Source organism: Cherax quadricarinatus, chromosome 100, assembly GCF_038502225.1.
Source record: "Cherax quadricarinatus isolate ZL_2023a chromosome 100, ASM3850222v1, whole genome shotgun sequence".
Classification (NCBI taxonomy): Eukaryota; Metazoa; Arthropoda; class Malacostraca; order Decapoda; family Parastacidae; genus Cherax; species Cherax quadricarinatus.
Genome location: NC_091391.1, coordinates 214,131 through 242,006, shown reverse-complemented (window position 1 = coordinate 242,006; position 27,876 = coordinate 214,131). Strand labels below are relative to the sequence as shown.

Below are 27,876 nucleotides of genomic sequence, written 5' to 3'. Positions count from 1 at the left end.
TTGTTCATCTTCCTTGTTCTTGTTCATCTTCCTTGTTTGTTCTTGTTCATCTTCCTTGTTTGTTCTTGTTCATCTTCCTTGTTTGTTCTTGTTCATCTTCCTTGTTCTTGTTCATCTTCCTTGTTCTTGTTCATCTTCCTTGTTCTTGTTCATCTTCCTTGTTTGTTCTTGTTCATCTTCCTTGTTTGTTCTTGTTCATCTTGTTCTTGTTCATCTTCCTTGTTCTTGTTCATCTTCCTTGTTTGTTCTTGTTCATCTTCCTTGTTCTTGTTCATCTTCCTTGTTCTTGTTCATCTTCCTTGTTCTTGTTCATCTTCCTTGTTCTTGTTCATCTTCCTTGTTTGTTCTTGTTCATCTTCCTTGTTTGTTCTTGTTCATCTTCCTTGTTCTTGTTCATCTTCCTTGTTTGTTCTTGTTCATCTTCCTTATTCTTGTTCATCTTCATTGTTTGTTCTTGTTCATCTTCCTTGTTTGTTCTTGTTCATCTTCCTTGTTTGTTCTTGTTCATCTTCCTTATTCTTGTTCATCTTCCTTGTTTGTTCTTGTTCATCTTCCTTGTTTGTTCTTGTTCATCTTGTTTGTTCTTGTTCATCTTGTTTGTTCTTGTTCATCTTGTTTGTTCTTGTTCATCTTGTTTGTTCTTGTTCATCTTCCTTGTTTGTTCTTGTTCATCTTCCTTGTTCTTGTTCATCTTCCTTGTTTGTTCTTGTTCATCTTCCTTGTTTGTTCTTGTTCATCTTCCTTGTTCTTGTTCATCTTCCTTGTTCTTGTTCATCTTCCTTGTTTGTTCTTGTTCATCTTCCTTGTTCTTGTTCATCTTCCTTGTTTGTTCTTGTTCATCTTCCTTGTTTGTTCTTGTTCATCTTGTTTGTTCTTGTTCATCTTGTTCTTGTTCATATTCCTTGTTTGTTCTTGTTCATCTTGTTCTTGTTCATATTCCTTGTTCTTGTTCATCTTGTTTGTTCTTGTTCATCTTGTTCTTGTTCATCTTCCTTGTTTGTTCTTGTTCATCTTCCTTGTTCTTGGTCATCTTCCTTGTTTGTTCTTGTTCATCTTGTTTGTTCTTGTTCATCTTGTTCTTGTTCATATTCCTTGTTTGTTCTTGTTCATCTTCTTTGTTCTTGTTCATCTTTTTTGTTCTTGTTCATCTTGTTTGTTCTTGTTCATCTTCCTTGTTTGTTCTTGTTCATCTTGTTTGTTCTTGTTCATCTTGTTTGTTCTTGTTCATCTTGTTTGTTCTTGTTCATCTTGTTTGTTCTTGTTCATCTTCCTTGTTCTTGTTCATCTTCCTTGTTTGTTCTTGTTCATCTTCCTTGTTTGTTCTTGTTCATCTTCCTTGTTCTTGTTCATCTTCCTTGTTTGTTCTTGTTCATCTTGTTTGTTCTTGTTCATCTTGTTCTTGTTCATATTCCTTGTTTGTTCTTGTTCATCTTCTTTGTTCTTGTTCATCTTCTTTGTTCTTGTTCATCTTCCTTGTTTGTTCTTGTTCATCTTCCTTGTTTGTTCTTGTTCATCTTCCTTGTTTGTTCTTGTTCATCTTCCTTGTTTGTTCTTGTTCATCTTCTTTGTTCTTGTTCATCTTCTTTGTTCTTGTTCATCTTGTTTGTTCTTGTTCATCTTCCTTGTTTGTTCTTGTTCATCTTGTTTGTTCTTGTTCATCTTCTTTGTTCTTGTTCATCTTCCTTGTTCTTGTTCATCTTTGTTCTTGTTCATCTTCCTTGTTAGTTCATGTCCACACTGTCACTGTCCCTCAGTTGTTCATCTTGTTCTTGTTCATCTTGTTAGTTCATGTCCACACTGTCACTGTCCCTCAGTTGTTCATCTTGTTAGTTCATGTCCACACTGTCACTGTCCCACAGTTGTTCATCTTGTTCTTGTTCATCTTGTTAGTTCATGTCCACACTGTCACTGTCCCTCAGTTGTTCATCTTGTTAGTTCATGTCCACACTGTCACTGTCCCTCAGTTGTTCATCTTGTTAGTTCATGTCCACACTGTCACTGTCCCTCAGTTGTTCATCTTGTTAGTTCATGTCCACACTGTCACTGTCCCTCAGTTGTTCATCTTGTTAGTTCATGTCCACACTGTCACTGTCCCTCAGTTGTTCATCTTGTTAGTTCATGTCCACACTGTCACTGTCCCACAGTTGTTCATCTTGTTCTTGTTCATCTTGTTAGTTCATGTCCACACTGTCACTGTCCCTCAGTTGTTCATCTTGTTAGTTCATGTCCACACTGTCACTGTCCCTCAGTTGTTCATCTTGTTCTTGTTCATCTTGTTAGTTCATGTCCACACTGTCACTGTCCCTCAGTTGTTCATCTTGTTAGTTCATGTCCACACTGTCACTGTCCCTCAGTTGTTCATCTTGTTCTTGTTCATCTTGTTAGTTCATGTCCACACTGTCACTGTCCCTCAGTTGTTCATCTTGTTAGTTCATGTCTACACTGTCACTGTCCCACAGTTGTTCATCTTGTTAGTTCATGTCTACACTGTCACTGTCCCTCAGTTGTTCATCTTGTTCTTGTTCATCTTGTTAGTTCATGTCCACACTGTCACTGTCCCTCAGTTGTTCATCTTGTTCTTGTTCATCTTGTTAGTTCATGTCTACACTGTCACTGTCCCTCAGTTGTTCATCTTGTTCTTGTTCATCTTGTTAGTTCATGTCCACACTGTCACTGTCCCTCAGTTGTTCATCTTGTTCTTGTTCATCTTGTTAGTTCATGTCCACACTGTCACTGTCCCTCAGTTGTTCATCTTGTTAGTTCATGTCCACACTGTCACTGTCCCTCAGTTGTTCATCTTGTTCTTGTTCATCTTGTTAGTTCATGTCTACACTGTCACTGTCCCTCAGTTGTTCATCTTGTTCTTGTTCATCTTGTTAGTTCATGTCCACACTGTCACTGTCCCTCAGTTGTTCATCTTGTTCTTGTTCATCTTGTTAGTTCATGTCCACACTGTCACTGTCCCTCAGTTGTTCATCTTGTTAGTTCATGTCCACACTGTCACTGTCCCTCAGTTGTTCATCTTGTTAGTTCATGTCCACACTGTCACTGTCCCACAGTTGTTCATCTTGTTAGTTCATGTCCACACTGTCACTGTCCCTCAGTTGTTCATCTTGTTCTTGTTCATCTTGTTAGTTCATGTCTACACTGTCACTGTCCCTCAGTTGTTCATCTTGTTCTTGTTCATCTTGTTAGTTCATGTCCACACTGTCACTGTCCCTCAGTTGTTCATCTTGTTCTTGTTCATCTTGTTAGTTCATGTCTACACTGTCACTGTCCCTCAGTTGTTCATCTTGTTCTTGTTCATCTTGTTAGTTCATGTCCACACTGTCACTGTCCCTCAGTTGTTCATCTTGTTAGTTCATGTCCACACTGTCACTGTCCCTCAGTTGTTCATCTTGTTAGTTCATGTCCACACTGTCACTGTCCCACAGTTGTTCATCTTGTTAGTTCATGTCCACACTGTCACTGTCCCTCAGTTGTTCATCTTGTTAGTTCATGTCTACACTGTCACTGTCCCTCAGTTGTTCATCTTGTTCTTGTTCATCTTGTTAGTTCATGTCCACACTGTCACTGTCCCACAGTTGTTCATCTTGTTAGTTCATGTCCACACTGTCACTGTCCCTCAACTATAGACAGATTGACAGATTCAACTATAGACAGATTGACTGGAGCAATTTGACAGGAAATTTAGAGTCGGGTGACTTTCTTGATACGATCCAGGATTGTTTTTTAAAACAGTTTGTGACAGAGCCAACTAGGGGAAATAACCTCCTTGACTTGGTTCTTGCCAGTAGGGAAACACTAATTAATAATCTTGAGGTTAATGATGAGCTTGGGGAGAGTGATCACAAATCACTCAGTTTTAACATATCATGGAATTCCCCTAATAATGGCAATCAAGTCTCCGTCCCTGACTTTCGCTTGGCTGATTTCATAGGACTGAAAAATTACTTAGGTGGGCTGAACTGGAATGACCTGACTAGGGGTCAGGTAGGTGGTGATGGTTGCCGATATGATGCTTTCCAGGGCATAGTTCTAGCTGCTCAGTCAAATTATGTTCCAAATAGGGAAATCAGATCTAACAAAAATGATCCTAAATGGATGAACAATAGATTAAAATATCTGATTGGTCAAAAGAGAGGCATATATAGGCAAATCAAAAGAGGAGAGGGGCAATTAAGAAATCGATATATTCAGTTAAAGAGAGAAATAAAAAAGGGAATTAGAAAAGCAAATAGAGATTATGAGGTTAAAGTTGCAAGAGAATCGAAGACTAACCCAAAAGGATTCTTTCAGGTATACAGAAGTAAGATCAGGGACAAGATAGGCCCACTCAAAAGTTCCTCGGGTCAGCTCACTGACAGTGATAAGGAAATGTGTAGAATTTTTAACACATACTTCCTCTCAGTTTTTACACAGGAGGATACCAGCGATATTCCAGTAATGATAAATTATGTAGAACAGGACGATAATAAACTGTGCACTATTAGGGTCACAAGTGACATGGTCCTTAGGCAAATAGATAAATTAAAACCTAACAAATCCCCAGGCCCTGATGAACTGTATGCAAGGGTTCTAAAGGAATGTAAAGGGGAGCTTAGCACACCTTTGGCTAATCTTTTCAACATATCACTACAAACTGGCATGGTGCCAGATAAGTGGAAAATGGCAAATGTGATACCTATTTTCAAAACAGGTGACAGGTCCTTAGCTTCGAACTATAGACCAATAAGCCTAACCTCCATAGTGGGAAAATTTATGGAATCAATAATTGCCGAGGCAGTTCGTAGCCACCTTGAAAAGCATAAATTAATCAACGAATCTCAGCATGGTTTTACAAAGGGGCGTTCCTGCCTTACGAATTTATTAACTTTTTTCACTAAGGTATTTGAGGAGGTAGATCATGGTAATGAATATGATATTGTGTATATGGACTTCAGTAAGGCTTTTGACAGGGTCCCACATCAGAGACTATTGAGGAAAATTAAAGCACATGGAATAGGAGGAGAAATTTTTTCCTGGATAGAGGCATGGTTGACAAATAGGCAGCAGAGAGTTTGCATAAATGGGGAGAAATCAGAGTGGGGAAGCGTCACGAGCGGTGTTCCACAGGGGTCAGTGTTGGGCCCCCTGCTGTTCACAATCTACATAAACGACATAGATGAGGGCATAAAGAGCGACATCGGCAAGTTTGCCGATGACACCAAAATAGGCCGTCGAATTCATTCTGACGAGGACATTCGAGCACTCCAGGAAGATTTGAATAGACTGATGCAGTGGTCGGAGAAGTGGCACATGCAGTTTAATATAGACAAATGCAAAGTTCTAAATGTTGGACAGGACAATAACCATGCCACATATAAACTAAATAATGTAGATCTTAATATTACGGATTGCGAAAAAGATTTAGGAGTTCTGGTTAGCAGTAATCTGAAACCAAGACAACAGTGCATAAGTGTTCGCAATAAAGCTAATAGAATCCTTGGCTTCATATCAAGAAGCATAAATAATAGGAGTCCTCAGGTTGTTCTTCAACTCTATACATCCTTGGTTAGGCCTCATTTAGATTATGCTGCACAGTTTTGGTCACCGTATTACAGAATGGATATAAATTCTCTGGAAAATGTACAAAGGAGGATGACAAAGATGATCCCATGTATCAGAAACCTTCCCTATGAGGATAGACTAAGGGCCCTGAAACTGCACTCTCTAGAAAGACGTAGAATTAGGGGGGATATGATTGAGGTTTATAAGTGGAAGACAGGAATAAATAAAGGGGATGTAAATAGTGTGCTGAAAATATCTAGCCTAGACAGGACTCGCAGCAATGGTTTTAAGTTGGAAAAATTCAGATTCAGGAGGGATATAGGAAAGTACTGGTTTGGTAATAGAGTTGTGGATGAGTGGAACAAACTCCCAAGTACCGTTATAGAGGCCAGAACGTTGTGTAGCTTTAAAAATAGGTTGGATAAATACATGAGTAGATGTGGGTGGGTGTGAGTTGGACCTGATAGCTTGTGCTAACAGGTCGGTTGCCGTGTTCCTCCCTTAAGTCAATGTGACCTGACCTGACTAGGTTGGGTGCATTGGCTTAAGCCGGTAGGGACTTGGACCTGCCTCGCATGGGCCAGTAGGCCTTCTGCAGTGTTCCTTCGTTCTTATGTTCTTATGTTCTTATGTCTACACTGTCACTGTCCCTCAGTTGTTCATCTTGTTAGTTCATGTCCACACTGTCACTGTCCCTCAGTTGTTCATCTTGTTAGTTCATGTCTACACTGTCACTGTCCCTCAGTTGTTCATCTTGTTCTTGTTCATCTTGTTAGTTCATGTCCACACTGTCACTGTCCCTCAGTTGTTCATCTTGTTCTTGTTCATCTTGTTAGTTCATGTCTACACTGTCACTGTCCCTCAGTTGTTCATCTTGTTCTTGTTCATCTTGTTAGTTCATGTCTACACTGTCACTGTCCCTCAGTTGTTCATCTTGTTCTTGTTCATCTTGTTAGTTCATGTCTACACTGTCACTGTCCCTCAGTTGTTCATCTTGTTAGTTCATGTCTACACTGTCACTGTCCCTCAGTTGTTCATCTTGTTAGTTCATGTCTACACTGTCACTGTCCCTCAGTTGTTCATCTTGTTAGTTCATGTCCACACTGTCACTGTCCCTCAGTTGTTCATCTTGTTAGTTCATGTCCACACTGTCACTGTCCCACAGTTGTTCATCTTGTTAGTTCATGTCTACACTGTCACTGTCCCTCAGTTGTTCATCTTGTTCTTGTTCATCTTGTTAGTTCATGTCCACACTGTCACTGTCCCTCAGTTGTTCATCTTGTTAGTTCATGTCTACACTGTCACTGTCCCACAGTTGTTCATCTTGTTCTTGTTCATCTTGTTAGTTCATGTCCACACTGTCACTGTCCCTCAGTTGTTCATCTTGTTAGTTCATGTCCACACTGTCACTGTCCCTCAGTTGTTCATCTTGTTCTTGTTCATCTTGTTAGTTCATGTCCACACTGTCACTGTCCCTCAGTTGTTCATCTTGTTAGTTCATGTCTACACTGTCACTGTCCCTCAGTTGTTCATCTTGTTAGTTCATGTCCACACTGTCACTGTCCCACAGTTGTTCATCTTGTTAGTTCATGTCTACACTGTCACTGTCCCTCAGTTGTTCATCTTGTTAGTTCATGTCCACACTGTCACTGTCCCACAGTTGTTCATCTTGTTAGTTCATGTCCACACTGTCACTGTCCCTCAGTTGTTCATCTTGTTAGTTCATGTCCACACTGTCACTGTCCCTCAGTTGTTCATCTTGTTAGTTCATGTCCACACTGTCACTGTCCCTCAGTTGTTCATCTTGTTCTTGTTCATCTTGTTAGTTCATGTCTACACTGTCACTGTCCCACAGTTGTTCATCTTGTTAGTTCATGTCTACACTGTCACTGTCCCACAGTTGTTCATCTTGTTAGTTCATGTCTACACTGTCACTGTCCCACAGTTGTTCATCTTGTTAGTTCATGTCTACACTGTCACTGTCCCTAAGTTGATAATCTTGTTCTTGTTCATCTTGTTAGTTCATGTCTACACTGTCACTGTCCCTCAGTTGTTCATCTTGTTCTTGTTCATCTTGTTAGTTCATGTCTACACTGTCACTGTCCCTCAGTACCTTCATTCCTTGATCATGTCTTTTCTGCACTTCTACCCAGACATAACATTGTTCATCACCTCAAAGTTGTTCATTCCACTAATATATGAACCTCACCTCAGGCGGGATGTGGTACATAGGCTGGACTGCTGGTGACGGCCACTAACAGTTTGGTCGATCAGACCAACAACCAGGCCTGGTCAGGGACCTGGTCGTGAAGAACGTGACCTCTGGAAGCGGCTACAAGTAACGTACAGGTATTAGTAAGCTTAGCTGTTCTTCAACACTGTTCATACTTGTTTCAACACTGTTTCCGTAACCTGTTCTCCACGTACTGGTGTTGTTCTCCACGTACTGGTGTTGTTCTCCATGTACTGGTGTTCTCCATGTACTGGTGTTGTTCTCCATGTACTGGTGTTGTTTTCCATGTACTGGTGTTGTTCTCCATGTACTGGTGTTGTTCTCCACGTACTGGTGTTGTTCTCCACGTACTGGTGTTGTTCTCCATGTACTGGTGTTGTTCTCCACGTACTGGTGTTGTTCTCCACGTACTGGTGTTGTTCTCCACGTACTGGTGTTGTTCTCCACGTACTGGTGTTGTTCTCCACGTACTGGTGTTGTTCTCCACGTACTGGTGTTGTTCTCCACGTACTGGTGTTGTTCTCCACGTACTGGTGTTGTTCTCCACGTACTGGTGTTGTTCTCCACGTACTGGTGTTGTTCTCCACGTACTGGTGTTGTTCTCCACGTACTGGTGTTGTTCTCCACGTACTGGTGTTGTTCTCCACGTACTGGTGTTGTTCTCCACGTACTGGTGTTGTTCTCCACGTACTGGTGTTGTTCTCCACGTACTGGTGTTGTTCTCCACGTACTGGTGTTGTTCTCCACGTACTGGTGTTGTTCTCCACGTACTGGTGTTGTTCTCCACGTACTGGTGTTGTTCTCCACGTACTGGTGTTGTTCTCCACGTACTGGTGTTGTTCTCCACGTACTGGTGTTGTTCTTCACGTACTAGTGTTGTTCTCCACGTACTGGTGTTGTTCTCCACGTACTGGTGTTGTTCTCCACGTACTGGTGTTGTTCTCCACGTACTGGTGTTGTTCTCCACGTACTGGTGTTGTTCTCCACGTACTGGTGTTGTTCTCCACGTACTGGTGTTGTTCTCCACGTACTGGTGTTGTTCTCCACGTACTGGTGTTGTTCTCCACGTACTGGTGTTGTTCTCCACGTACTGGTGTTGTTCTCCACGTACTGGTGTTGTTCTCCACGTACTGGTGTTGTTCTCCACGTACTGGTGTTGTTCTCCACGTACTGGTGTTGTTCTCCACGTACTGGTGTTGTTCTTCACGTACTAGTGTTGTTCTCCACGTACTGGTGTTGTTCTCCACGTACTGGTGTTGTTCTCCACGTACTGGTGTTGTTCTCCACGTACTGGTGTTGTTCTCCACGTACTGGTGTTGTTCTCCACGTACTGGTGTTGTTCTCCACGTACTGGTGTTGTTCTCCACGTACTGGTGTTGTTCTCCACGTACTGGTGTTGTTCTTCACGTACTAGTGTTGTTCTCCACGTACTGGTGTTGTTCTCCACGTACTGGTGTTGTTCTCCACGTACTGGTGTTGTTCTCCACGTACTGGTGTTGTTCTCCACGTACTAGTGTTGTTCTTCACGTACTAGTGTTGTTCTCCACGTACTGGTGTTGTTCCCCACGTACTGGTGTTGTTCCCCACGTACTAGTGTTGTTCTTCACGTACTAGTGTTGTTCTCCACGTACTGGTGTTGTTCTCCACGTACTGGTGTTGTTCTCCACGTACTAGTGTTGTTCTTCACGTACTGGTGTTGTTCTCCACGTACTTGTGTTCTCCACGTACTAGTGTTGTTCTCCACGTACTGGTGTTGTTCTCCACGTACTGGTGTTGTTCTTCACGTACTAGTGTTGTTCTCCACGTACTGGTGTTGTTCCCCACGTACTGGTGTTGTTCCCCACGTACTGGTGTTGTTTTCCACGTACTGGTGGTGTTCTCCACGTACTGGTGTTGTTCTCCACGTACTAGTGTTGTTCTCCACGTACTGGTGTTGTTCTCCACGTACTTGTGTTCTCTACGTACTAGTGTTCTCCACGCACTAGTGTTGTTCTCCACGTACTGGTGTTGTTCTCCACGTACTGGTGTTGTTCTCCACGTACTGGTGTTGTTCTCCACGTACTGGTGTTGCTCTCCACGTACTGGTGTTGTTCTCCACGTACTAGTGTTGTTCTCCACGTACTGTTGTTCTCCATTTACTAGTGTTCTCCACGTACTGGTGTTGTTCTCCACGTACTAGTGTTGTTCTCCACGTACTGGTGTTGTTCTCCACGTACTAGTGTTGTTCTCCACGTACTAGTGTTGTTCTCCACGTACTAAGTTGTTCTCCACGTACTGGTGTTGTTCTCCACGTACTAGTGTTGTTCTCCACGTACTGGTGTTGTTCTCCATTTACTAGTGTTGTTCTCCACGTACTGGTGTTGTTCTCCATTTACTAGTGTTGTTCTCCACGTACTGGTGTTGTTCTCCACGTACTAGTGTTGTTCTCCACGTACTAGTGTTGTTCTCCACGTACTAAGTTGTTCTCCACGTACTGGTGTTGTTCTCCACGTACTAGTGTTGTTCTCCACGTACTGGTGTTGTTCTCCATTTACTAGTGTTGTTCTCCACGTACTGGTGTTGTTCTCCACGTACTGGTGTTGTTCTCCACGTACTAGTGTTGTTCTCCACGTACTGGTGTTGTTCTCCATTTACTAGTGTTGTTCTCCACGTACTGATGTTGTTCTCCACGTACTAGTGTTGTTCTCCACGTACTAGTGTTGTTCTCCACGTACTAATGTTGTTCTCCACGTACTAGTGTTGTTCTCCACGTACTAGTGTTGTTCTCCACGTACTGGTGTTGTTCTCCACGTACTGGTGTTGTTCTCCACAAACTAGTATTGTTCTCCACGTACTAGTTTTGTTCTCCACGTACTAGTGTTGTTCTCCACGTACTAGTGTTGTTCTCCACGTACTAGTGTTGTTCTCTACTGTTGTCACGAGTGTTGTAGGTCACCATGACAGTCTTGAACAGCGTCACAATGTCTTGAACAGCGTCACAATGTCTTGAACAGCGTCACAATGTCTTGAACAGCGTCACAATGTCTTGAACAGCGTCACAATGTCTTGAACAGCGTCACAATGTCTTGAATAGCGTCACACAGTCTACAACAGTTGTTGTCTCTACGTCTGTCACTGTCTCTTCTGATTTCCGTCACCAGTACCTTTGTGAGACACAAGTAACCTTCTTTTAAATTCCTGTTGATCTTTGGTAAGTGACTTGTTTGTTCATCATGTATGTTTGTGTGTGTGTGTGTGTGTGTGTGTGTGTGGTTTAGGTCCTGGTGTTTGTTCTTGTATGTGTGTGTGTGTGTGTGGTTTAGGTCCTGGTGTTTCTTTGTGTGTGTGTGTGTGGTTTAGGTCCTGGTGTTTGTTCTTGTGTGTGTGTTGTTTAGGTCCTGGTGTTTGTTCATGTATGTTTGTGTGTGTGTGTGTGGTTTAGGTCCTGGTGTTTGTTCTTGTATGTTTGTGTGTGTGTGTGTGTGTGGTTTAGGTCCTGATGTTTGTTCTTGTATGTTTGTGTGTGTGTGTGTGTGGTTTAGGTCCTGGTGTTTGTTCTTGTATGTTTGTGTGTGTGTGTGTGTGTGTGTGTGTGTGTGGTTTAGGTCCTGATGTTTGTTCTTGTATGTTTGTGTGTGTGTGGTTTAGGTCCTGGTGTTTGTTCATGTATGTGTGTGTGTGTGTGTGTGTGTGTGTGTGGTTTAGGTCCTGGTGTTTATTCATGTATGTTTGTGTGTGTGTGTGGTTTAGGTCCTGGTGTTTGTTCTTGTATGTTTGTGTGTGTGTGTGGTTTAGGTCCTGGTGTTTGTTCTTGTATGTTTGTGTGTGTGTGTGGTTTAGGTCCTGGTGTTTGTTCTTGTATGTTTGTGTGTGTGTGTGTGTGTGTGTGGTTTAGGTCCTGGTGTTTGTTCTTGTATGTTTGTGTGTGTGTGTGGTTTAGGTCCTGGTGTTTGTTCTTGTATGTTTGTGCGTGTGTGTGGTTTAGGTCCTGGTGTTTGTTCATGTATGTTTGTGTGTGTGTGGTTTAAGTCCTGGTGTTTGTTCTTGTATGTTTGTGTGTGTGTGTGGTTTAGGTCCTGGTGTTTATTCATGTATGTTTGTGTGTGTGGTTTAGGTCCTGGTGTTTGTTCTTGTGTGTGTGTGTGTGTGTGTGTGTGTGTGGTTTAGGTCCTGGTGTTTGTTCATGTATGTTTGTGTGTGTGTGGTTTAGGTCCTGGTGTTTGTTCTTGTGTGTGTGTGTGTGTGGTTTAGGTCCTGGTGTTTGTTCATGTATGTTTGTGTGTGTGTGTGGTTTAGGTCCTGGTGTTTGTTCTTGTATGTTTGTGTGTGTGTGGTTTAGGTCCTGGTGTTTGTTCATGTATGTTTGTGTGTGTGTGTGTGGTTTAGGTCCTGGTGTTTGTTCTTGTATGTTTGTGTGTGTGTGTGTGGTTTAGGTCCTGGTGTTTGTTCATGTATGTTTGTGTGTGTGTGTGTGTGTGTGTGTGGTTTTGTTGTATTATGAGACTTATTGTATAACCTTGTATCTGACACAACGCTCTGCTTCCTTCATGTCAGTACTCATGGTGATATCATGTCAGCACTGTTAACCTTGGCTCTGTCCTGGTTCTTTCACGTCAGTACTCATGATATCATGTCAGCACTGTTAACCTTGGCTCTGTCCTGGTTCTTTCACGTCAGTACTCACGATATGTCAGTGTTGTTAACCTTGGCTCTGTCCTGGTTCCTTCACGTCAGTACTCATGGTATGTCAGTGTTGTTAACCTTGGCTCTATCCTGGTTCTTTCACGTCAGTACTCATGATATGTCAGTGTTGTTAACCTTGGCTCTGTCCTGGTTCCTTTACTCATGATATGTCAGTGTTGTTAACCTTGGCTCTGTCCTGGTTCTTTCACGTCAGTACTCATGATATGTCAGTGTTGTTAACCTTGGCTCTGTCCTGGTTCTTTCACGTCAGTACTCATGATATGTCAGTGTTGTTAACCTTGGCTCTGTCCTGGTTCTTTCACGTCAGTACTCATGATATGTCAGCACTGTTAACCTTGGCTCTGTCCTGGTTCTTTCACGTCAGTACTCATGATATGTCAGCACTGTTAACCTTGGCTCTGTCCTGGTTCTTTCACGTCAGTACTCATGGTATGTCAGTGTTGTTAACCTTGGCTCTGTCCTGGTTCTTTCACGTCAGTACTCATGATATGTCAGTGTTGTTAACCTTGGCTCTGTCCCGGTTCCTTCACGTCAGTACTCATGATATGTCAGCACTGTTAACCTTGGCTCTGTCCAACACTCTCAGCTCGTTCACTTGTTTCTTGTTGTTCTGTCAGTTTGGCGCAATCTTAGGTTTGTCAGGAAACAGGACAAGTGTTTCCTGACGCTGATCTTAGTCAAACGACCCATCACTGGAGCTTTTGGTCATCTGACCGAGGCCTTCCACTGGCTTACCCCTCCACCACTTTCAAAATTATAGTTACGACTATAACCATTCCTTTATCTTCCCTGACATTGTTCCCTGACGAAGGTCTGACAAGTTGTCTGTTTACCCACGCACATCCTCGTCATGGTCTTCAGTAACCATATAACCTTATTTAAGTTGACCTGCTGATATTTGACTGCTTGCCTCTCTCTAGACCAGTTGTGACTGATCTTCTGTGTTGTGCTTCTAGAATTTCTTCCTCTCAGCTCTGCTGTACTCAGCTCTGCTCTACTCAGCTCTCCAGCTCTCTCGTGTACTGCTCAGGGTTCTGGCCACCCATTATTTTCTACGTGGATCCTGGAATATCCTGTCACTTGGTTGATGAAGAAAGACACTTGTGTCTGGGTATCTTTACTTGTAGAAGGTATCGAATACCACTGATATACTTGTCAGGGGTGGTAGCAGCATCGGTTGTCAGGGGTGGTAGCAGCATCGGTTGTCAGGGGTGGTAGCAGCATCGGTTGTCAGGGGTGGTAGCAGCATCGGTTGTCAGGGGTGGTAGCAGCATCGGTTGTCAGGGGTGGTAGCAGCATCGGTTGTCAGGGGTGGTAGCAGCATCAGTTGTCAGGGGTGGTAGCAGCATCGGTTGTCAGGGGTGGTAGCAGCACAGGTTGTCAGGGCTGGTAGCAGTCAAGGTACAGTCAAGGTTGATTGACCCTGGTGTGTTCCCTGGCGTGTTTCCTGGTGTGTTCCCTGGTGTGTTCCCTGGTGTGTTCCCTGGTGTTTTCCCTGGTGTGCTCGCTGGTGTGCTCGCTGGCGTGTTTCCTGGTGTGTTCCCTGGTGTGTTCCCTGGTGCGTTCCCTGGTGTGTTCCCTGGGGTGTTTCCTAGTGTCTTCCCTGGTGTGTTCCCTGGGGTGTTCCCTAGTGTTTTCCCTGGTGTGTTCCCTGGGGTGTTCCCTAGTGTTTTCCCTGGGGTGTTCCCTAGTGTTTTCCCTGGGGTGTTCCCTGGGGTGTTCCCTAGTGTTTTCCCTGGGGTGTTCCCTAGTGTTTTCCCTGGGGTGTTCCCTGGGGTGTTCCCTAGTGTTTTCCCTGGGGTGTTCCCTGGGGTGTTCCCTAGTGTTTTCCCTGGGGTGTTCCCTGGGGTGTTCCCTGGGGTGTTCCCTAGTGTTTTCCCTGGGGTGTTCCCTGGGGTGTTTCCTAGTGTTTTCCCTGGGGTGTTCCCTGGTGTGTTCCCTGGTGTGTTCCCTGGTGTGTTCCCTGGTGTGTTCCCTGGGGTGTTCCCTGGTGTGTTCCCTGGGGTGTTCCCTGGTGTGTTCCCTGGTGTGTTCCCTGGGGTGTTCCCTGGGGTGTTCCCTGGTGTGTTCCCTGGGGTGTTCCCTGGGGTGTTCCCTGGGGTGTTCCCTGGGGTGTTCCCTGGTGTGTTCCCTGGGGTGTTCCCTAGTGTTTTCCCTGGGGTGTTCCCTGGGGTGTTTCCTAGTGTTTTCCCTGGGGTGTTCCCTGGGGTGTTCCCTGGTGTGTTCCCTGGTGTGTTCCCTGGGGTGTTCCCTGGGGTGTTCCCTGGGGTGTTCCCTGGGGTGTTCCCTAGTGTTTTCCCTGGGGTGTTCCCTGGGGTGTTCCCTAGTGTTTTCCCTGGGGTGTTCCCTGGGGTGTTTCCTAGTGTTTTCCCTGGGGTGTTCCCTGGTGTGTTCCCTGGTGTGTTCCCTGGGGTGTTCCCTGGGGTGTTCCCTGGGGTGTTCCCTGGGGTGTTCCCTGGTGTGTTCCCTGGTGTGTTCCCTGGTGTGTTCCCTGGGGTGTTCCCTGGTGTGTTCCCTGGGGTGTTCCCTGGGGTGTTCCCTGGGGTGTTCCCTGGGGTGTTCCCTGGGGTGTTCCCTGGTGTGTTCCCTGGGGTGTTCCCTAGTGTTTTCCCTGGGGTGTTCCCTGGGGTGTTTCCTAGTGTTTTCCCTGGGGTGTTCCCTGGGGTGTTCCCTGGGGTGTTCCCTGGGGTGTTCCCTGGGGTGTTCCCTGGGGTGTTCCCTGGGGTGTTCCCTGGTGTGTTCCCTGGTGTGTTCCCTGGGGTGTTCCCTGGGGTGTTCCCTGGTGTGTTCCCTGGGGTGTTCCCTGGGGTGTTCCCTGGGGTGTTCCCTGGGGTGTTCCCTGGTGTGTTCCCTGGGGTGTTCCCTAGTGTTTTCCCTGGGGTGTTCCCTGGGGTGTTTCCTAGTGTTTTCCCTGGGGTGTTCCCTGGGGTGTTCCCTGGTGTGTTCCCTGGTGTGTTCCCTGGGGTGTTCCCTGGGGTGTTCCCTGGGGTGTTCCCTGGGGTGTTCCCTGGGGTGTTCCCTAGTGTTTTCCCTGGGGTGTTCCCTGGGGTGTTCCCTGGGGTGTTCCCTAGTGTTTTCCCTGGGGTGTTCCCTGGGGTGTTTCCTAGTGTTTTCCCTGGGGTGTTCCCTGGTGTGTTCCCTGGTGTGTTCCCTGGGGTGTTCCCTGGGGTGTTCCCTGGGGTGTTCCCTGGTGTGTTCCCTGGTGTGTTCCCTGGTGTGTTCCCTGGGGTGTTCCCTGGTGTGTTCCCTGGGGTGTTCCCTGGGGTGTTCCCTGGGGTGTTCCCTGGGGTGTTCCCTGGTGTGTTCCCTGGGGTGTTCCCTAGTGTTTTCCCTGGGGTGTTCCCTGGGGTGTTTCCTAGTGTTTTCCCTGGGGTGTTCCCTGGGGTGTTCCCTGGTGTGTTCCCTGGGGTGTTCCCTGGGGTGTTCCCTGGGGTGTTCCCTGGGGTGTTCCCTGGGGTGTTCCCTGGGGTGTTCCCTGGGGTGTTCCCTGGTGTGTTCCCTGGGGTGTTCCCTAGTGTTTTCCCTGGGGTGTTCCCTGGGGTGTTTCCTAGTGTTTTCCCTGGGGTGTTCCCTGGGGTGTTCCCTGGGGTGTTCCCTGAGGTGTTCCCTGGGGTGTTCCCTGGGGTGTTCCCTAGTGTGCTTTCTCAGTCTCTCATAATTATCTTCAATACCTTCTGTGTACAAGATCACTGAGGTGAAGGACGATAAGTACCAGGTGTCTGAGAACCTTTGTTGTGGTTGAACCTGGGTTCAGTACTCGTAAACCAGTACCAGGTGTCTGAGAACCTTTGTTGTGGTTGAACCTGGGTTCAGTACTCGTAAACCAGTACCAGGTGTCTGAGAGCCTTTGTTGTGGTTGAACCTGGGTTCAGTACTCGTAAACCAGTACCAGGTGTCTGAGAACCTTTGTTGTGGTTGAACCTGGGTTCAGTACTCGTAAACCAGTACCAGGTGTCTGAGAACCTTTGTTGTGGTTGAACCTGGGTTCAGTACTCGTAAACCAGTACCAGGTGTCTGAGAACCTTTGTTGTGGTTGAACCTGGGTTCAGTACTCGTAAACCAGTACCAGGTGTCTGAGAACCTTTGTTGTGGTTGAACCTGGGTTCAGTACTCGTAAACCAGTACCAGGTGTCTGAGAACCTTTGTTGTGGTTGAACCTGGGTTCAGTACTCGTAAACCAGTACCAGGTGTCTGAGAACCTTTGTTGTGGTTGAACCTGGGTTCAGTACTCGTAAACCAGTACCAGGTGTCTGAGAACCTTTGTTGTGGTTGAACCTGGGTTCAGTACTCGTAAACCAGTACCAGGTGTCTGAGAACCTTTGTTGTGGTTGAACCTGGGTTCAGTACTCGTAAACCAGTACCAGGTGTCTGAGAACCTTTGTTGTGGTTGAACCTGGGTTCAGTACTCGTAAACCAGTACCAGGTGTCTGAGAACCTTTGTTGTGGTTGAACCTGGGTTCAGTACTCGTAAACCAGTACCAGGTGTCTGAGAACCTTTGTTGTGGTTGAACCTGGGTTCAGTACTCGTAAACCAGTACCAGGTGTCTGAGAACCTTTGTTGTGGTTGAACCTGGGTTCACTACTCTTAAACCAGTATGTAAACACCTGTCTTCCTGCCTGTGTTCCATGTTATTGAACACTACGGTGAACAAATTTGATCCACTCTGATACAGTTTATAACACAGAACACCGATGAACAAAGTTGATGAACGGTAAGAACTAGGAAAGTTTGTTCTCTGAACTTGTTCACACTAGGAAGGTTCTTCAGGTAACCTCAATAATGTGTCTTCTCATATGTCAAGACAACACCTGCAACAGCACCTGCAACAACACCTGCAACACCTGCAACAACACCTGCAACAACACCTGCAACAACACCTGCAACAGCACCTGCAACAGCACCTGCAACAACACCTGCAACAACACCTGCAACAACACCTGCAACAACACCTGCAACAACACCTGCAACAGCACCTGCAACAACACCTGCAACAACACCTGCAACAGCACCTGCAACAACACCTGCAACAACACCTGCAACAGCACCTGCAACAACACCTGCAACAGCACCTGCAACAACTGCAACAACACCTGCAACACCTGCAACAACACCTGCAACAGCACATGCAACAACACCTGCAACAACACCTGCAACAACACCTGCAACAACACCTGCAACAACACCTGCAACAACACCTGCAACAGCACCTACAACACCTGCAACAACACCTGCAACAACACCTGCAACAGCACCTGCAACAACACCTGCAACAACACCTGCAACAACACCTGCAACAGCACCTGCAACAACACCTGCAACAACACCTGCAACAACACCTGCAACAGCACCTGCAACAACACCTGCAACAACACCTGCAACAACACCTGCAACAACTGCAACAGCACCTACAACACCTGCAACAACACCTGCAACAACACCTGCAACAACACCTGCAACAACTGCAACAGCACCTACAACACCTGCAACAACACCTGCAACAACACCTGCAACAACTGCAACAGCACCTACAACACCTGCAACAACACCTGCAACAACACCTGCAACAACACCTGCAACAACACCTGCAACAACACCTGCAACAGCACCTGCAACAACACCTGCAACAACACCTGCAACAACACCTGCAACAACACCTGCAACAACACCTGCAACAACACCTGCAACAGCACCTGCAACAACACCTGCAACAACACCTGCAACAACACCTGCAACAGCACCTGCAACACCTGCAACAGCACCTGCAACAACTCCTGCAACAACACCTGCAACAACACCTGCAACAACACCTGCAACAACACCTGCAACAACACCTGCAACACCTGCAACACCTGCAACAACACCTGCAACAACACCTGCAACAACACCTGCAACAACACCTGCAACAACACCTGCAACAACACCTGCAACAACACCTGCAACAACACCTGCAACAACACCTGCAACAACACCTGCAACAACACCTGCAACAACACCTGCAACAACACCTGCACCTGCAACATCACCTGCAACAACACCTGCAACAACACCTGCAACAACACCTGCAACAACACCTGCAACAACACCAACAACACCTGCAACAACACCTGCAACAACACCTGCAACAACACCTGCAACAACACCTGCAACAACACCTGCAACAACACCTGCAACAACACCTGCAACAGCACCTGCAACAACACCTGCAACAACACCTGCAACAACACATGCAACAACACCTGCAACAGCACCTGCAACAACACCTGCAAGAGCACCTGCAACAACACCTGCAACAGCACCTGCAACAGCACCTGCAACAGCACCTGCAACAACACCTGCAACAACACCTGCAACAACACCTGCAACAACACCTGCAACAACACCTGCAACAGCACCTGCAACAACACCTGCAACAACACCTGCAACAACACCTGCAACAACACCTGCAACAGCACCTGCAACAGCACCTGCAACAGCACCTGCAACAACACCTGCAACAACACCTGCAACAACACCTGCAACAACTGCAACAGCACCTGCAACAACACCTGCAACAACACCTGCAACAACACCTGCAATAACACCTGCAACACCTACACTGGTATTGAACTTTATTGTCTTTCATGCTTACAATCTTCTGTTGTAAGCTTACAGTCTTCTGTTGTAAGCTTACAGTCTTCTGTTGTAAGCTTACAATCTTCTGTTGTAAGCTTACAGTCTTCTGTTGTAAGCTTACAATCTTCTGTTGTAAGCTTACAGTCTTCTGTTGTAAGCTTACAACCTTCTGTTGTAAGCTTACAATCTTCTGTTGTAAGCTTACAGTCTTCTGTTGTAAGCTTACAGTCTTCTGTTGTAAGCTTACAGTCTTCTGTTGTAAGTTTACAATCTTCTGTTGTAAGCTTACAGTCTTCTGTTGTAAGCTTACAGTCTTCTGTTGTAAGCTTACAACCTTCTGTTGTAAGCTTACAACCTTCTGTTGTAAGCTTACAGTCTTCTGTTGTAAGCTTAGTCTTCTGTTGTAAGCTTACAGTCTTCTGTTGTAAGCTTACAGTCTTCTGTTGTAAGCTTAGTCTTCTGTTGTAAGCTTACAGTCTTCTGTTGTAAGCTTACAGTCTTCTGTTGTAAGCTTACAACCTTCTGTTGTAAGTTTACAATCTTCTGTTGTAAGCTTACAGTCTTCTGTTGTAAGCTTACAGTCTTCTGTTGTAAGCTTACAGTCTTCTGTTGTAAGCTTACAGTCTTCTGTTGTAAGCTTACAGTCTTCTGTTGTAAGCTTACAGTCTTCTGTTGTAAGCTTACAGTCTTCTGTTGTAAGTTTACAATCTTCTGTTGTAAGCTTACAGTCTTCTGTTGTAAGCTTACAGTCTTCTGTTGTAAGCTTACAATCTTCTGTTGTAAGCTTACAACCTTCTGTTGTAAGCTTACAACCTTCTGTTGTAAGTTTACAATCTACTGTTGTAAGCTTACAGTCTTCTGTTGTAAGCTTACAGTCTTCTGTTGTAAGCTTACAGTCTTCTGTTGTAAGCTTACAGTCTTCTGTTGTAAGCTTACAACCTTCTGTTGTAAGCTTACAACCTTCTGTTGTAAGTTTACAATCTACTGTTGTAAGCTTACAGTCTTCTGTTGTAAGCTTACAATCTTCTGTCTTTCCTCATACTTAAATCATTACATTACACAGCAGTCAGTAGGTATCTTACACCTGCTGTCACTGTTCATCTTGCAGGAAGTAGGTACTTGAGTGTTAGTCACCTTACACCTGCTGTCACTGTTCTAGCAGTAGGTACCTGGGTGTTAGTCACCTTACACCTGCTGTCACTGTTCTAGCAGTAGGTACCTGGGTGTTAGCCACCTTACACCTGCTGTCACTGTTCTAGCAGTAGGTACCTGGGTATTAGTCACTTTACACCTGCTGTCACTGTTCTAGCAGGAGGTACCTGGGTGTTAGCCACCTTACACCTGCTGTCACTGTTCTAGCAGTCAGTAGGTACCTAGGTGTTAGTGGACTGGTGTTGCTGGTGTTCTGGTTAAGAGGATTAACGGAACAGAGTGGAAATAAGCCAGACAGTGTGATGGCCTGGCTTATCGGATTAACTTGGGTTACTAACAGTCCGGGTTAATAATCCACAGAAAAGCTTCCTTCATTTTCTGTTTCTCCTCTTACTGTCTCTTACAACATTTTTGGATATGATTCGTAAAGTGTCAGGTGTTGTACACTGACCTCGAAGTGTAATCTCCCTCTTACATGCTTCTACTCGTCTATTTTCACAGTTCCTTGATAATGTGAGAAATCACGAAAGTTTTGGAGGTTTACTATGGTTTTTTAAGATGAATGGTTCAGAGAACCGACAAGTTGATAAATTAGACACATGTGCAACTCTTGGGTATCTTTATTGAGGAAATGTTTCGCCACACAGTGACTTCATCAGTCCGTATAAAGGAGAATGGTGAAGAACTGGAGGAGTTTGACGTAATCAGTCCCTCCTGCTGCACCTCCTCACCAACATATACAACATATCCTCAAAATTCTTTTTTCCACGACCTTAACGTGTCAGGATTGTAATTGTAAAGACTTCGAATTCACAACCGGTTCTCCGGTGTCAGTGTTGATCTAATTGTGTAGTGGAAACAGCAATGTGGTCAGCGTCAGTTGTGTCGAGGGCAGCCACACCATGTCACCCTGCATGGTTACGTCAGTTGTCGAGGGCAGCCACACCATGCCACCCTACATGGTTACGTCAGTTGTCGAGGGCAGCCACACCATGCCACCCTACATGGTTACGTCAGTTGTCGAGGGCAGCCACACCATGCCACCCTACATGGTTACGTCAGTTGTCGAGGGCAGCCACACAATGCCACCCTACATGGTTACGTCAGTTGTCGAGGGCAGCCACACCATGCCACCCTACATGGTTACGTCAGTTGTCGAGGGCAGCCACACCATGCCACCCTACATGGTTACGTCAGTTGTCGAGGGCAGCCACACCATGCCACCCTACATGGTTACGTCAGTTGTCGAGGGCAGCCACACCATGCCACCCTACATGGTTACGTCAGTTGTCGAGGGCAGCCACACCATGCCACCCTACATGGTTACGTCAGTTGTCGAGGGCAGCCACACCATGCCACCCTACATGGTTACGTCAGTTGTCGAGGGCAGCCACACCATGCCACCCTACATGGTTACGTCAGTTGTCGAGGGCAGCCACACCATGCCACCCTACATGGTTACGTCAGTTGTCGAGGGCAGCCACACCATGCCACCCTACATGGTTACGTCAGTTGTCGAGGGCAGCCACACCATGCCACCCTACATGGTTACGTCAGTTGTCGAGGGCAGCCACACCATGCCACCCTACATGGTTACGTCAGTTGTGTCGAGGGCAGCCACACAATGCCACCCTACATGGTTACGTCAGTTGTCGAGGGCAGCCACACCATGCCACCCTACATGGTTACGTCAGTTGTCGAGGGCAGCCACACCATGCCACCCTACATGGTTACGTCAGTTGTGTCGAGGGCAGCCACACTATGCCACCCTACATGGTTACGTCAGTTGTGTCGAGGGCAGCCACACCATGTCACCCTACATGGTTACGTCAGTTGTCGAGGGCAGCCACACTATGCCACCCTACATGCTTACGTCAGTTGTGTCGAGGGCAGCCACACTATGCCACCCTACATGGTTACGTCAGTTGTGTCGAGGGCAGCCACACTATGCCACCCTACATGGTTACGTCAGTTGTGTCGAGGGCAGCCACACTATGCCACCCTACATGGTTACGTCAGTTGTGTCGAGGGCAGCCACACCATGTCACCCTACATGGTTACGTCAGTTGTCGAGGGCAGCCACACTATGCCACCCTACATGCTTACGTCAGTTGTGTCGAGGGCAGCCACACTATGCCACCCTACATGGTTACGTCAGTTGTGTCGAGGGCAGCCACACTATGCCACCCTACATGGTTACGTCAGTTGTGTCGAGGGCAGCCACACCATGCCACCCTACATGGTTACGTCAGTTGTGTCGAGGGCAGCCACACTATGCCACCCTACATGGTTACTACCTTCATGCTGCTAAATATAATAATAATCTGTATCACTACACGTTAATGATATATAAACCTAGCTGACATCAATAACATTCTATTGATGTCAGGAGTTTGTGTTCCCCTTCACGCAGATCTAATCTTCCCGCTCCCCAGGCATTGTAAATGTACACCTGATCACCCTTTTGGGGCCTAGTTCCTAGGCCTTTTGTGCTACCGTCCACGGGATGGATATACTCTTGTGCTACCGTCCACGGGATGGATATACTCTTGTGCTACCGTCCACAGGATGGGTATACTCTTGTGCTACCGTCCACGGGATGGGTATACTCTTGTGCTACCGTCCACGGGATGGGTATACTCTTGTGCTACCGTCCACAGGATGGATATACTCTTGTGCTACCGTCCACAGAATGGGTATACTCTTGTGCTACCGTCCACAGAATGGGTATACTCTTGTGCTACCGTCCACAGAATGGGTATACTCTTGTGCTACCGTCCACAGAATGGGTATACTCTTGTGCTACCGTCCACAGAATGGGTATACTCTTGTGCTACCGTCCACAGGATGGATATACTCTTGTGCTACCGTCCACAGGATAGATATACTCTTGTGCTACCGTCCACAGGATGGATATACTCTTGTGCTACCGTCCACGGGATGGGTATGCTATTGTGCTACCGTCCACAGGATGGATATACTCTTGTGCTACCGTCCACAGGATGGGTATACTCTTGTGCTACCGTCCACAGGATGGGTATACTCTTGTGCTACCGTCCACGGGATAGATATACTCTTGTCCTACCGTCCACAGGATAGATATACTCTTGTGCTACCGTCCACAGGATGGGTATACTCTTGTGCTACCGTCCACAGGATGGGTATACTCTTGTGCTACCGTCCACAGGATGGGTATACTCTTGTGCTACCGTCCACAGGATGGGTATACTCTTGTGCTATACTCTCTTGTGCTACCGTCCACAGGATGGGTATACTCTTGTGCTACCGTCCACAGGATGGGTATACTCTTGTGCTACCGTCCACAGGATGGGTATACTCTTGTGCTACCGTCCACAGGATGGGTATACTCTTGTGCTACCGTCCACAGGATGGGTATGGGGTACACAATGAGTTAGCCACTTCGGTGGCAAAATATAATCCGGGCATCGTATAACTCGTTGTATGTAGTAATGAGAGGGGACGCTATGTCCAGTGTTGTCTAGTGTAGAGGATAAGAGGAGGTTGTACGTGACACACATGCAGACCTTGACAGCCATTGGTATAACAAGTGTGTATACACACTATACACTGTGTATGTAAACAGCCAACACAACGTGAGGTTAATACCTGCAGAGGTGTATACACGTGAGGGAGAAGGTTGGGGGGGACACACAGCGCTATAATTCCCACTTGTTTATATGTATATTACATCATTAAGTACTGGGATACCTCTTACCCAACACTTAAGCACTTCCAGTAACACTGGAGTGTTGTTTTACGGACTATGTCATTCCAGTAACACTGGAGTATTATCTTACATAATATGACAGAGCAGGACTGGAGCTGTGAATCGACCCCTGCAACCACATGTAGGTGAGTACACAGGAACAGTGGGGACGGGGGGTGAAGCGTGCTGTCTGGTGAAAGGTGAGATTTTGGTGCCCCTTCTATCTGTGTTGAGGGTAGATGGGTAGGTGTGCCCACCTCAGCACCCATCTATAAATACCATGTATAAGTGTGTGACTTTTTTTGGGTTACTCTGGTGGGTAATTTACACACGTTACTATGTATGATAATTGTACTTACGTGTACCTGTACCTAAATAAACTTAAAACCCATCTATCAGTACTCTATCAACAAGCATCATACCCCACCCAGTTTACAGGATAAGTACCTCAGCTATATTAAATCTTAAGTGTAGATGATACACAAATAACCCGCACATAAAAGAGAGAAGCTTACGACGACGTTTCGGTCCGACTTGAACCATTTACAAAGTCACACTAACCAGAAGTGGAGCAGGACGGCTATATATAGGCAGGAAGAGGTGGTGGTGGTAGTAGTAGTAGTACAAGAATGGTATATAATACCGACAAGATGAAATTAAGACACATGCGCAACACCCGGGTATCTCTATCGTAGACGTTTCGCCATCCAGCTAGCCACTGGATGGCGAAACGTCCACAACAAAGACACCCAGACGCCGCACATGTGTCTTTTTTGTTATTTAAGTGTTGACGGTTAGAATCTTCAGGAACTGTACCATGCCTCGACTAAATTAAAAATATAAAGATAGGCTCAAAGCTGTTGCTAGCTACAGCCTCAACTATGGTAGTAATAGTGTCCAGAAGACCTGGTCTGGGACCGTGTCGTGGGGGCGCTGACCTCCAGAAGTCACTCAAATGATGTACATACGTTAATTACAACCTTAATTATACTGAGCTTGTGTTAATGTTAGCTAAAAACAATTCTGTATGGACCTTGGAGTTAATACCGAGCCAAGCTCTCAGAACTGTGACGGTCCTAGAACTACCAAGGTTCTTAATATGAGGAAGGAGCTTCTAAGATCATTGATACGATAACTGAGGGAGCTTGCTTCTCCTATGATCAGTGATACGATAACTGAGGGAGCTTGCTTCTCCTACGATCAGTGATACGATAACTGAGGGAGCTTGCTTCTCCTATGATCAGTGATACGATAACTGAGGGAGCTTGCTTCTCCTACGATCAGTGATACGATACTGAGGGAGCTTGCTTCTTCTACGATCAGTGATACGATAACTGAGGGAGCTTGCTTCTCCTACGATCAGTGATATGATAACTGAGGGAGCTTGCTTCTCCTACGATCAGTGATACGATACTGAGGGAGCTTGCTTCTCCTACGATCAGTGATACGATAACTGAGGGAGCTTGCTTCTCCTACGATCAGTGATACGATACTGAGGGAGCTTGCTTCTTCTACGATCAGTGATACGATAACTGAGGGAGCTTGCTTCTCCTACGATCAACTGATACGATAACTGAGGGAGCTTGCTTCTCCTACGATCAGTGATACGATACTGAGGGAGCTTGCTTCTCCTACGATCAGTGATACGATAACTGAGGGAGCTTGCTTCTCCTACGATCAGTGATACGATACTGAGGGAGCTTGCTTCTTCTACGATCAGTGATACGATAACTGAGGGAGCTTGCTTCTCCTACGATCAACTGATACGATAACTGAGGGAGCTTGCTTCTCCTACGATCAGTGATACGGTACTGAGGGAGCTTGCTTCTCCTACGATCAGTGATACGATAACTGAGGGAGCTTGCTTCTCCTACGATCAGTGATATGATAACTGAGGGAGCTTGCTTCTCCTACGATCAGTGATACGATAACTGAGGGAGCTTGCTTCTCCTACGATCACTTCATGTCTGCTACATAATATACAACTGTAGGCGAGCAGATCGCCTCACCATGTCTTTAAGTCACGCCAGGAAGGTCACCGCTAGTAATAATAATAATATCTTTATTTCTACCAGTACATGTACAAGGTATACCAGTACATGTACAAGGTATACCAGTACATGTACAAGGTATACCAGTACATGTACAAGGTATACCAGTACATGTACAAGGTATACAAGTACATGTACAAGGTATACCAGTACATGTACAAGGTATACAAGTACATGTACAAGGTATACCAGTACATGTACAAGGTATACCAGTACATGTACAAGGTATACCAGTACATGTACAAGGTATACAAGTACATGTACAAGGTATACCAGTACATGTACAAGGTATACAAGTACATGTACAAGGTATACCAGTACATGTACAAGGTATACAGACCATAGCTGACATCAGTGACTTACTACTATATAGAAAGTTCCTTGTTATGCTGAGCATTTTTCGCAAATTAGGTCACTTTTGTCCCAGGATGTGACCCACACCAGTCCACTAACACCCAGGATGTGACCCACACCAGTCCACTAACACCCAGGATGTGACCCACACCAGTCCACTAACACCCAGGATGTGACCCACACCAGTCCACTAACACCCAGGATGTGACCCACACCAGTCCACTAACACCCAGGATGTGACCCACACCAGTCCACTAACACCCAGGATGTGACCCACACCAGTCCACTAACACCCAGGATGCGACCCACACCAGTCCACTAACACCCAGGATGCCACCCACACCAGTCCACTAACACCCAGGATGTGACCCACACCAGTCCACTAACACCCAGGATGTGACCCACACCAGTCCACTAACACCCAGGATGTGACCCACACCAGTCCACTAACACCCAGGATATGACCCACACCAGTCCACTAACACCCAGGATGTGATCCACACCAGTCCACTAACACCCAGGATGCGACCCACACCAGTCCACTAACACCCAGGATGTGACCCACACCAGTCCACTAACACCCAGGATGTGACCCACACCAGTCCACTAACACCCAGGATGTGACCCACACCAGTCCACTAACACCCAGGATGCGACCCACACCAGTCCACTAACACCCAGGATGTGACCCACACCAGTCCACTAACACCCAGGATGTGACCCACACCAGTCCACTAACACCCAGGATGTGACCCACACCAGTCCACTAACACCCAGGATGTGACCCACAGCAGTCCACTAACACCCAGGATGTGACCCACACCAGTCCACTAACACCCAGGATGTGACCCACACCAGTCCACTAACACCCAGGATATGACCCACACCAGTCCACTAACACCCAGGATGTGATCCACACCAGTCCACTAACACCCAGGATGCGACCCACACCAGTCCACTAACACCCAGGATGTGACCCACACCAGTCCACTAACACCCAGGATGTGACCCACACCAGTCCACTAACACCCAGGATGTGACCCACACCAGTCCACTAACACCCAGGATGTGACCCACACCAGTCCACTAACACCCAGGATGTGACCCACACCAGTCCACTAACACCCAGGATGTGACCCACACCAGTCCACTAACACCCAGGATGTGACCCACACCAGTCCACTAACACCCAGGATGTGACCCACACCAGTCCACTAACACCCAGGATGTGACCCACACCAGTCCACTAACACCCAGGATGTGACCCACACCAGTCCACTAACACCCAGGATGTGACCCACACCAGTCCACAAACGCAGGTACCCATTATACTGATGGGTGAACATAGACAACTGGGAATCGAACCCGGACCCTCAGCTTGTGAAGCGAGAACTTTTACCATTGTGTTTACTGGACTTGAAATAACTAACACGCTCGTTACAGAAGCCAGGTATTGATAGTCAAAAGTCAGATAGTGATGGGGTGTTGGTGGTGATGGAGAAGTGTTGATAGT

General features: G+C 46.2%; 1 protein-coding gene across 4 annotated transcripts in view; it reads left to right on the top strand.

Moving 5' to 3' along the window:
- Window positions 1-27,876, top strand: part of LOC128704652 (protein FAM110A) — a 131,478-nt gene that overhangs the window by 54,746 nt on the left and 48,856 nt on the right. For 3 of the 4 annotated variants that reach the window (XM_053799767.2, XM_053799768.2, XM_070079530.1), the window contains exon 2: window positions 7,765-7,899. The exons of the other annotated variant lie outside the window; for it this stretch is intronic. The gene's annotated coding sequence lies outside the window, so the exon portion shown is untranslated. The remainder of the gene's footprint in view (window positions 1-7,764; window positions 7,900-27,876) is intronic. 4 annotated transcript variants of the gene reach the window in all.